Source organism: Harpia harpyja, chromosome 20, assembly GCF_026419915.1.
Source record: "Harpia harpyja isolate bHarHar1 chromosome 20, bHarHar1 primary haplotype, whole genome shotgun sequence".
In the NCBI taxonomy this organism is placed as follows: domain Eukaryota; kingdom Metazoa; phylum Chordata; class Aves; order Accipitriformes; family Accipitridae; genus Harpia; species Harpia harpyja.
Genome location: NC_068959.1, coordinates 7,718,723 through 7,730,856, shown reverse-complemented (window position 1 = coordinate 7,730,856; position 12,134 = coordinate 7,718,723).

Sequence of the window (12,134 nt, the reverse complement as noted above, 5' to 3'; positions counted from 1 at the left end):
GCCAGATGCATGCAGATATGAGTGACAGTCGCGAGACAATATAAATTATTTTTTTATAATGGCAAAAAGATTCAGGAAGCTACAGGAAAAGGGGTTGGATATTGGATAGAATTAAATGAATATGCAGAAGGGTAACAGATTGTATAGGAAGATTTTTTTGTATGTAAAATCACTCATCGCCACAGACATCAGTCACTGAGAGCTTCATCCCTCTCACTAACTAGCATCAATGTCACCATCTGCTCCCTGGTGTTGCCATTGCACAATAGCCTTGCTGTTAGCCTTCCAGAAAGTCAATTGCTTCAAATACATTTTTTAAAAGCCATTCTACTACTTTTCAAATAATGGCCAAAAAGAAGTGAGCAGGACTCAGAGGTTTTAGCAGGAATGGTGAGAAACAATCAGAACACACAGATAACACGCTAGAGTGCTGCAGGAGAAAGAAAAGCCAGAAGTAGCCCCAACCAGTCCAGACAATCATTTTCTCCTCTGTGGGTTGAATTTATTCACACTTTTCTGTGCTTATGTTGATCCAAGCTCGAGCAGCTGAGCTACCCAGTGTGGTTACTCACCCTCTGCAATCAGCTAAATCAGGTTTTGTGGAAAATGGAGGTTTATTTCAGCTGCTTTGTGAATGCAATACCCGAATTCAGCACTTGCGTGCACAAAATCTGGGTACCAGCCTCTATCCCTTTCTGCATCACTCTTCCTAGCTGTATTCTCACATTCAGCAGCAATCTGAAATTTATTCACAGTCCTAAGGCATAGGTGAAAGGTTTGCTGAGAAGTTGTGAATCCTGGGTTTATGACTGATGAAGACATTGAATAATTTCCATTTTCCTAGGACAAAATACTTAAAATATTTTTCCACCAGCAACTTTTGTGCATTTGGGGAAAACTTTAAAATGAAGATTTTTCTTCTAAGAAATACTGAGTTTACTTTGCTGCTAATACAGTTGTCACTATGTGTTAATATTGCCTAGCTAAGAAAGACCTGAGGTAGGAAAAGTTAATTTTAAGGTCAAATGTTTATTTGTTATCAAATAAATAAGGTAAAAATCCAGTAAGGTTCCTGAACAGGGGAAGAGTCTGATTGTGTTCAGGTCTGAAGTGCCCATGAACCACCACCTCTTTGGCTCAAATTTTCAGATTTAGAAGAGCAAAATAATAGCCTGACTGAAGGTTCTGAAAAAAACACATGAACCTTCTGTATGGATGTGGCAATGAAGTGGGGAAAGGGAAGGGGATGTGTGGCCTTAGACACTCAGGAAGGGGTCCGTTATTACCTGATCCCTGACAGTGAACTAGATCTGCCAAGAAGTCTACTTCTGTTACCCCAAAGTTTGTTTTTCTTCTTTCTGGAAAGGAAAGGAATACGTGAAATTTTTAATTTTCTTTTGTGACAAACTGAGATTCTTATATCCATTTTGATGATCTAAAAAACATGGGTTTTTCTCTAAATTATTACTTTAAAGAGAGATTTTTTTTCCTTTTAAAAGTGCTTTTGCCTATATAGTCAAAGAAAGACGACATCTGCTCAACAGGGAGATGTTGAGAGCACCTGCTCCTGCTATAAATAATGTTGCAGCAGTCTATGGAAAAGGGGAGGTTTTTAGCAGGTTAGACTGGAAAAGGCTCATTAAGGAATATTTCACAGGCTGTGGAAGCAGGAGGTATTGGGTCAGACTGTCTAAAGAAGATGTGGGAATTGAACTGGGCTAAGAAAACATCCTCTGTGTTGAGCTACTGACGTGAAGAAAAGAAGAGCTGCTCCTGCTGGATTTGAGGTGGAGTTGATGCCTGGCTTTTAGTTCCCACTGTTTGTTTGCTAGATTTCTAAAATTAGAAAATATGAAAAACCTCTTTTGTTGTTGTTTCTAGTGAGAAATAAATATATATTTCAGTTTGAAGCAAACAAAATCATACTTGTACCAACTTTTAAAGAAATCATCCCTGGATAATTGTTAGTCTGTCAGTTTGCATGTCCAGTAACGGTGAGAAGAGTAGCCAGATTAATGCAATTACACTTTCAGTGAGACACACTATATGATTTAGCTCTAATGGTAGATATTCATCTTTGTGATAGGGCAATGTCTATTAGCAATACAGGCAATAACCTGCCCTATGTTTCATGAGGGTGTTGTACTTGAAACAGTAATTGTGCTCACTTTGTACCAACTCTGCATCACCATGGCTTTATGATATTCTGGTTTTGTTCTGCCAGAAGTACCACAGATTGATCAAGAAATTACTGAGACTGGAAGCCTTGAATTTCCAATTCATACACGTAGTGCCAGGAGAATTTTCTTCGGATTCAGCACCGCAATTTGGCACAACAGCAAACTACTGGAAGAAAACGATTTGCTGATAAAAAGTCTGAACTTCACAGCAGCAGCCCAGCTAATATTTCCTGAAAACGCTATTGCACTATAAACAGACTCATTGTGTTGGCTGTAGGGCAAGGTCTCATCTGGATACACCCATTTCACAGTAGTTACACAATTAACAGATACATTCCCAAATAACTCTCTGTTGCAATAGTTAATCTTTTTTTTAAAATACAATTTCCTTCCTTAAAATTGGTGCAATGTATTTTAAATCACACGGTGCCTTGCAGGGTGGGAAGGGTACCCTAAAACCTGTTACAGCCGTGTTCCTCTCTGCACCACAAGCATCTCCGTCTCGCTCTTTCTCCCCCGTTGCGCAATTGCTGCGTGGACCTGGGAGGCCTCAGCTGGCCAGATTTACAGCCTGTTTGATCCAGAGTGATTCAGGGCAATCTGCTCATTAGCACTTAATTTCTCCTTTGCTTGCCCAAGGCTCGCTCCGGTGTAATTCCAGCAGCAGTGATGCAGTCAGTCCCCAGCACGGCTGACAGTGCGTTAGTGTGCTGGACCACGGCCCCCCTGCATGATCCCTCCCGGCCCCACTCATTAGGGCTGAGTCATTGCCTCAACTTCCTTTTTCTGTAGTTTTTTGCCCATGTTAAGCTTTGATTTTGTTTTTAAAATAATTAATTTAGCTGCAACTTAAGGCACTTTTTTTTTTTTCATCTGAAGACAGTCAGGGAACACTCACATAACTTTTTTCTGCTATTCGTCCTGGAGAACTTCAGTTCTCAGGGGAACTTAATACTTGGAAAGGTCAGTAGAGTATGACCAAAGACTGAGGCAGCACAGCTCCAGGAAAGATCTCTTGCTGAAAGATTTTGGTAGCAAACCTATACAGGAATTTGCAAATATTTTCAGCTCTGAAGATGGCTGGTGTTGTTCCCCAACTTTTCTTGGTTTTTTTTGTTGTTGTTCGTTTGTTTGTTTTTTTATTTATTCTGAAGTTGGACACACTCTTGGGAACCAAATAAGATTTGTAAAAGAATAGAAAAATTTGCCAATGCTTTTATTAGGGCCCCAGGTATCTTGAGATAGTTCTTGCTTCTCTGGAGTGCAGTGCCTGGATACAGAGATTGAAAGAAGCTCTTTGTTCATTTGCATCACAGATGAAAATGGGGACATAGCCAAATCCTCACTGGTATGTCCACTTTCTGCCCAGGGAAAGGCTGAACAGGAGGGTAGACTTCCTCTGTGCCAACTCCATCCCATGACCTCTGAGTAGACTGTGAAAGTGGACAGTGTTATCTCTGTACTTACTGGGCAAGCAACGATTTCCTACTGAATCCTATACCTTAGTCACCACCATCACGAAAGGATCTTTCTTCCTGGGTTTTCCGTGGTAATTAACAGCTGTTCAGAAAACCCTATAGCTCATTACCTCTCTGTGCACAAGGGTCCTTGTCGTTCTGCTGTGACTGTAGAGCCAGTCCTTTACTCCTCAGGACTTTCAACAGTGTTTGATGAATGAGCTGAATAGAGCCAACTGAGTGAAACTCAGACAAAAATAACAAGACTAATCCCGGGACTTCTAATCGGTTTTGTAGCGGGGGGGCTTCAGATCACTTGGATTTGCATTGCTCTTTGTGCTATCCTGCCAAATGAAGTCACCATCAAGTGAGAGAGAACACTTAAGCCCCAAGGTTAGGAGTGGTTATAACTAGATCAGATCAATAAAAAGAACTATTATATTTTTCTTTCTTTTTCTTTTTGAAGCCAATACTTTTCAGACTTTCCAGCAATCTAGAAATCCCAAGATAAATCAGTTGCTTGGTAAAATGGTCATTTCGGCACAAGGAGATCAAATCTATGCTTTTCCCAGACCTTTTCTGTTTCAGAAAGGGTTGCTGTTAAGGACAGAATCCCTTAACTTGTTAGCTATGTAACATATCAAATTCATAACATACCATAGTTGGTATTTAGACATGAAAGTAGATTCATAAATTATTTTTTTAAAAAATTCCACGAAAGTACAATGTTTTCTACTCTGATACTGCTTTCCACAGAAGGTCTTCTGAAATATTATTAAAATTTTAATTGAGAGCGCATATAACTGCCCTCAATACATCAGGGGGTGATTATCAGGGAGCAGTTTCTAAACTGCAATAATTACGGAAGAGCTATTAATAAAGGCTATGGACATGAAAATGATAGAGGTTGGGGAAAGACAAACTACAATATAAGGTTGAAAGCAATTAATTTGTTTCTTCTACAAAAAGAAAGTGATAGGGAAAGTCTGATAAGCCTCCAACTCCATGAAAGGTTTTTTTACATGGGCAGTGATCTGTGCTTCACCACGCTCACAAATATGAGGCTTAATATGAAGCCAAAAAGACATGTACCTGAGATACTAAGAAAAAAAATCTGACTAAGGAAAGTCAAGCTTTAGACAATGTCAAGGGTCATTTGGGATTCTTCAGCATTGGAGATTTTGAAGAATAATTAAATGTTCCAATTATTCCTGATAGCTATTCCTGGTTATGCTTTAGGTTGGTGGGAGAGACTAACTAAGCCATAATTTGAGGCTAATGTGTCTGTTGGAGGACACAAATAAATTTAGGCTGAACTGAGATAAGTCAAGCCTTGGAAAGCCCTTGGAGGAGTGATGTCCTGGAATAGGTGTCTAGAGGGGTACCCACATGAGAAGATAAAAGAGTCCTGCAAAGCACAGTTGCCTTCTGTGAAAACAAGTCTTAAGTAAGGAAGGGATGCATGAGGACTAAACACCTGTTGAAGGAAGCCCATGAGAGACCTGCCAATCACTATCAACTGAACTCTCTATATTAATAATGTCAGTCTAAGTACTAGGTAAATTTTTTGCGTCTTTTTTTTTTCTGGACAGCTATATCTCTGCAGATCTTTTTGTATTGTATTTCCTACTTGGATTTGGTAAAAGAAATACTTTTATTGCTTTTGGCTTAACATGTCTATACTGTTATTGAGTGCTCACCCAAATTCTCATCTTGAGATCTAGTAACACAGGGTTCTAAGAGGAAAAGAAACTCCTGCCCTGTAGCAAGGACATGGGCAGTACAGATGAATCCCAGAATTCTGCAGAAGGCTTGTGACAATGTGTAGTTTTGTTTCAGTGCAAACCAGACCTGGCAGCTGTAGCAGTTTTTGAAAAATATTCAGAGAAACTAAATCTCTCTGGTAGGTGGCTGAGCAAGTAGCAAATTGCAAAGATTTGAAATGATAAAGGATTTATGAGATTTAATACACTGGACAATTCACCAAGGCAACAAGATTGACATTTTTCTAGGAAATTAGCTTTGCTGGAAGATATCAAACTGATGACCTTCATTTCTGATCTTCTGTGTTTACGCACAGAGCGAAGATGGCAGTCACTGTAGTTGTGCAGGTTCCCTCACATGAACTGCCAGCTCCTTTATACCTTCCCACAGAAGTGGAGCTACCAATGCAGCTTCATTTGCGCAGCATTTTTTTTCATTTAAACATTTTTCTCTTGCTATCAGAATGAAGAGCCATAGAGAACATACCCTGGAGGAGCAAGTGAATTGCTGTCAGCTGAAATTATTGTCCGTCTTCTACTTTTTCCATATTAGTTAACCAATGCTTAGCAATAGAGCCTTCCTACTCATATGGCCTGTTTTCTGACCATGATCACAGCCAAAAACTTGTGAAGATTTTTGCTTTCCAGTCATCTGAGGATGCCCAAATCTTGACAGTTTGTCAGTTGTGTCACATCTCACATCAGAAAATGGTGTGTATGTCACCTTTGTGGAACTTGGAGAAGTGACAAAGAAGGAACCAAGCCTACATTTCCCAAAAACAAGGTATGAACTTTTGCTCTAGAATTCACTTTGGCCTTCTTTTTGAGACTTCGTATTTCTCTCCCTGTAGAATAGGAACAGGTCAGAAAGCTGAGAAATATTTGGGAGATAAATATTAGGCAAACATTTGTAAGATGGTTTACCTTTTTCTCACCCACCACTAGTTCAGAGATAACAGTTAGATCTTGCTTTATTTAAATATCATAAGTTTGTATATGGAATAAAAGCATCAGAACTAACTGACATTTTGCAGACCATACTTTTTAAGTAAGTGGCTTTCTGTGCTTGAATTATTATACAATATATTCCCTCTGTAACCTGAACTCTAAATTATCCAGTCTGGCTTTTGCAATAGAAACAATGCACTGAATCATACCAACTCCCACTACGGTGGTCAATACAGAAGCAGAAGGTCAATGTTGATTTTCTTGAAATGGGCCAATTAAAACCTACCCCAAAGAGGTTAAGTGCTATATTTGAAGAGAGCTTAACACACTGAAAATATAGTGAGGCTAAGTGGAATGAAAGGCCATTGAAAGCACTTAAGCTATTCAAATGAAGTGGAGTAAATATTCCTAGGAAAGCCTTGATTTTCTGTGGTGTGTGGGATGCAAATTCACTGGAAGAGCCCCTGGCTGTCATGTTAAGATAATCTGACTGTGCAATCACTTCAGAGCAACCAGTCTCAATAAAAAAATCTACAGATATCCCCTGAAGTGAATACGAAATCATGTGCCTGTTGAATCAGAAATAAAAGAACAACTTCAAAACCCCTATTTTAAAATCTCTTCTCCCTCCAGTAATGATTGGATGACACATGAAGGTGAAAATCTCCTTGAATAAAAAAATCCAGCACTGCAGATCACTCCAATTTGTCATGCATGCAAACAGGATCCTATATGAGAAGTTCTTATGAAATACAGCAGCAGTGCAAATGATCCACCCTGAAGTAAAAGTCACCAAAACAGGCTTTTATTGCTTACAACTACGTGGATGATAAACTAAGATGATTCATCTTCAACTACAGAATTGGAACAGTATGTATTTGTTTAATGTAGTTTGAACATTTCATTAACAGCTTTTCAGGAGTATGCAAAAGGTTATTTCCCTCATAAAAGTAATAACTGAGAAACCCCAAAAACCAGTATTCCATCCAAAAAGGGTAGCTCCAAGAAAAGCATACCTAGTGAAAGCTGCACTCCAATAGATCTGTGTCCTTTCCCTGCCGATTCCCCATTCACATGATGGTAACCCCAGCTCTTCCCGTGAATCCTGCCAGGAATAACCTCTGTGGGCCAGCTGTGTACGGGAGCTCTGTCTGAGCCGATCGGTCAGGAGGCAATGTGCTCAGGGACAACAAAATGGGCAACAAAAGCCATGTGCTTTTTCCTTCAGTGGGACTAACAACTTGACTCTCTTCTGTTTAGCTGCAAATTCTCTCAAACATGTGAGATCTCAATTACTTTTTCAGACTTTGAAATGTGGTTGAAATCAATTAATTCAAATTTACTGGGGCGGAAATAGACAGTCAGTGACAAATTCATTTCCTTATTGAATCCAGGCTAAAATATGCAACTGTATAATTATTCAATGTATTAACAGCATCCAAACACTAGAATACCAATGCTTGACTTGATTTCCATTCCCGGTCCTCTGATGGTAAGAAAAAATAAGAATGCTCTCAGGGTGGTCAGGTGGAACGATGCCGGTGGGCTCAATCTGTCACCTCAGCCTGGGCACACTCATCTTCATTGCCTGGCTGGGATGCAGGGGAGCAGGCAGGCAGTGCCTCCTCCCTCAACAGCACCCATGTGCTCATTCATCTTCCAAAACTTGGCAAGCACTGAAGAAGGAAAAGGAGACGGGGTGTGCAGCTGCCCCAGTGAAATTCTATATGCCTTGAGACGGTGTGTTGCTAAATAAGTATCAGATAATCTTTGTTTTCTAGGAAGCCAGAATACAACAAGGTTTTGTATACATTTACTGATCAGGCAATGGAAAGCTTTGCAAGCACAGAAGGTACCAATCTCCAGGAGTAAATAAGGACAAAATCTGTGTATCAGGAAGCCAGTCAGTCATGGAGGGAGGATAGGCGTTTGTCTGAGTTTGAGCCCGCACTGCTGCTTTTGCTACATCTGAAAGGTTATAAAGCATTAATCTGGGCTTCTTGTCACACTCCCTTGCCCAGTGCTCTCTCTGCTCTGCATGCTGCAGTGTGCAAAGCCCCTCGGTCCTTTTAACAGGGACGGTCCCCTATGCCTACCCAGCTGGGGAGGAGTGGGTGAACCTCGGAGCCAACTTTCCGTCCTTTCCCTTACATGTGAAGGTGTACTTCACACACAAGGTTTACTGGTAAACTATAAAAACATCGCCCCAAAGCTGCCGTGGCAGGGACTGGGCTATCAGCCTGGCAGTGGGGAAGAGGCACGTGGGTGAAAGGGAAGACACGGGTGACAGGACAGCCTGACAGGCACTCTGTGACTGCCGCAGCTGCGCTGGCTTCAGATAAACTAACCCTTGAATAATTCAATCTCTTTTACCTTGCTGCAATGAAACAGTCATTTGCTGAGTCTCCCTTGCCGAGAAATGACTTGGAGCCACTAAGCTGTCAAGAATTATACAACTGAAGAAGGGATTTGGGGGATTAGCACTGGCCAGAACAGTACTGTCATATTTAAACAGCATCTGAAGTTATTGTTTGATGGCACAGAGAGCCAATTTGGGAGAATTAGCTGCCTGTTAGAGTTCAGGCCCTGTCTTCATCTCATTTTATGACATTTCCCCATGGTCTGGTCCTCTGTGGAAACAAATTATTATTTTGGGAGCTTGTTTATGGTGCTTTTCTCACAGTATGAATTCACAAGGCTGAAATTCATTCCCAGAGGTTTCATGAATGTTGTGAGAGTAGATAACTTTTAGACTCACGTAGACAGAAAATTCAGAGAGGACCAAAGTGTGTAATTAACTTCCTTATTTCCTGTATTTTCTGATGCCACTTATATAAATTGCTGAAATACTTTTCTTACCAGACTGTAATTTTTATTTTTTCTTCTTTTCCTTTCGCCTTGTCTGCATAATTAGGTGTAATTTGGGGGGTGGGAGTTAAATAATATTTGTAATGATGACAACTGGTAGTCATTATTTTTTTCTTTTTTTTGAGGTTTTATATTAAAAGCATTTTATATTGGTCAAGAAACTACTTCCAAAGTCCTGCTATTTATAGGGATGTGCACTGGACATGTCACTTAGGGAGATATTGAAAAAATGCACCAATATGCAGAATATCAGTCCTGTAAACCCTTGCTTCTTGCTTGGTGGGAGGGAGTTATCACCAGCAGAGCAAATCCTCCATCACCAGCATGTGCTGTGAGGGTGCTCAATCTGTGCATGTGCAGTAAAACCTTCATTCCTGTGAAACAGCAACATGTGGGCATGTGCATATTAATGTAGCTACCCAAAGGCATCTCAGATGCTGTAGCACATCCTCTGGCATACCTCACCAGGAAAATCCACAGGCCTGCCTAGTGGCCTCAAAGGCTGCAAGATACTATGCTGATGAGTGCTGTACTGAGAATCATGGGGATGTTTGAAATGAGCCCCATTTCCTTCTGATTGTACAAATGTGCTCTTTCACAAATGCCTCCTGCAAAATGGCCCCATTTTGAAATACCGCATGATGAGCTGTCTGCTAAATGGCTCAGATAGCCTCTATGTATTCTGCCAAGCAATCGATAACTTTGAAACACATCCCACGAAGGGTAGCAGAGCAGGCCCCCTTGCTCCATGTAAAAGAACATGGTCCTGAAGAAGCAGGTGGTTCCTAGTGTTAACTGGACTCCCAGGCATGGTTGCCCTTGTGTTACCCTCTTCAGAATATCAACAGTCCATGCACTGTTCCTTCTTGCAGTTTAAATGGTCACAAGATGGTAGAATCGAAGTTGTGCCCCCAAACCTAAGTAAAATATCACTTTGTTCAGACAAAATTAAAGAAAACTTGAAGAAAGAGAAACTGTGGCATTGTTCCTTTTTTTTTTTTTCTGAGAAGAAACACATTCTCTTTTTTGGCATCAGTTAGGGTGGGAAAGTGAGACCTAAATTCTTGGACATCATTAGGAAAGCAAATATTTGCAATATTTGCTTGCACAGAGGCTGTAGAGCTCTCTGACCCCAAGTTACGAAGCATACAGCCTCATACTGGGTAGCTCATTCAGAGACGCTCATGTCTAAGCAATGGGTTTTTCCAGGCCTTAGTTTTATGGTTACAGGAAGATTATCTTCTGATAGAAATATTAGCTTTTGTTTATCGCATTGTCTCCACCAGAGGGAGAAATTCACTGAACAGCAATGGTCCTCATTTATAGGATTATATGAAATTGAGGCACTGTTCCTAAGAGTATTTTCTGCAATGAGAAACTAAAAGATTTTGCAGGCAAAGTGTTTGCAAAGATTTAATTTCCAAAAAGCTCTCACATTTCCTTATCTTTGTATGTGCTGCACAATTAATTTTTTTCTTTTTTTTTCCCCGAAAAATCAGATCCTTTCTTTACACAAAGCTGAGGAACCACTAAATTAGCCAATGTGGACTCAGGATGGGTTGGCATTTTGCTACCACAGACATTAGTTTTGCCTCTTCAGAACTTTGTCACAGCAATTCCACCACCCTTCCTGGGAAGTTGTCCCAGGACTTGCCATTTTCCCCGCTTGGATATTGCCTTGTGGTATTAAACGGTGGCAGGAAAGGAAAGAAATGGATGCTGTTTCTAACTGGAGTTTAAAGGCATTAATTACCTCTATTTCTCTACCATGGCAGAAGGTTATTACTATCTTATAGACAGTGTGGAATTTCGAATAGGTTGTTTCTTTTCACTGCCTGCTTTCTGCTTGTCTTTAAATAACATCAGTGCCCTTTTTAGAATTCAACCACTTTGCCATTAAGTAGTAAACAAACTACTTCTGCTCTGGGCATGCTGATCTGCATTTCCAAGACACATCGATAACAAATGCTACATGTATTCTTCTGTCAAAGATATTAAATCATGGAAGGCATCTGCACAAAAACAAGCATGTGAGAGATGAATGCTCAGAAGGTGAGGAGAGGGTCAGCTCTGAGGGAAGAAGGGTTGGAATATTTTTTAGCAATGAAGGATCAGCATCTTTAGTCCTTAAGCTCCACTTTCTTGGAGTCATAATATATCATAATACCTAATTTGTTAGTTCTAATCCCCTTGGGTTTATAGCATGTTTACACACACACACATCAGGCAAGGAGGTGGATATCAATGTTAGTATAGCAAAAGGACTTAATACACTTTGTATGGCAGCTGTTATTTGATTCCTAGCAACACCTGAGACAGAGAGGTTATGCAAATGTCAAGCATGTATCCAGGAAAAAGTTACATAGGAATGGATAACATCAGAGTGGTGAGACATTTCACTGCTGCAGATTTCAGCGACTGGAACGCTGGCAAAGGACTGCAGCAGTACAGGCGAAACCCAGCCATCCTTGTCTCCCTGCAGGGCTTGAAGAGCTTCCCATACATTTCCTCCCTATCCTGCCATGATGCTGAATATCTTGCACTGAGACATGGAAGTATGGATGCACGTTATGTTAGTAGGATCTTAGTTAGATTTCTATTTTGGTCCAGAGAATGAAAGAATGGCAGCAAAAGGAAATCAAGACATGAACAAGGGAAGGAGTCAGTAGGTTCACTTAGGGACCAAATGATGCTAGAGGTGCATAGCATATGCACAGAAGGGTGGAAGGAATACGTAATGATATTCTTTTAGCAGATCTATGACTTCATTAGGAGGGTAGTTTTCTGTAATATTTCTGGTTACCTGTGGCTAGTGAAAAACCCAATTACCATCTTCTTCTACACACACACACACAAAAGCAAGAGTGCCTTTTGCCTTAACCTCTATGTCACAACTAGCTTTCATAGCAGATTAATAT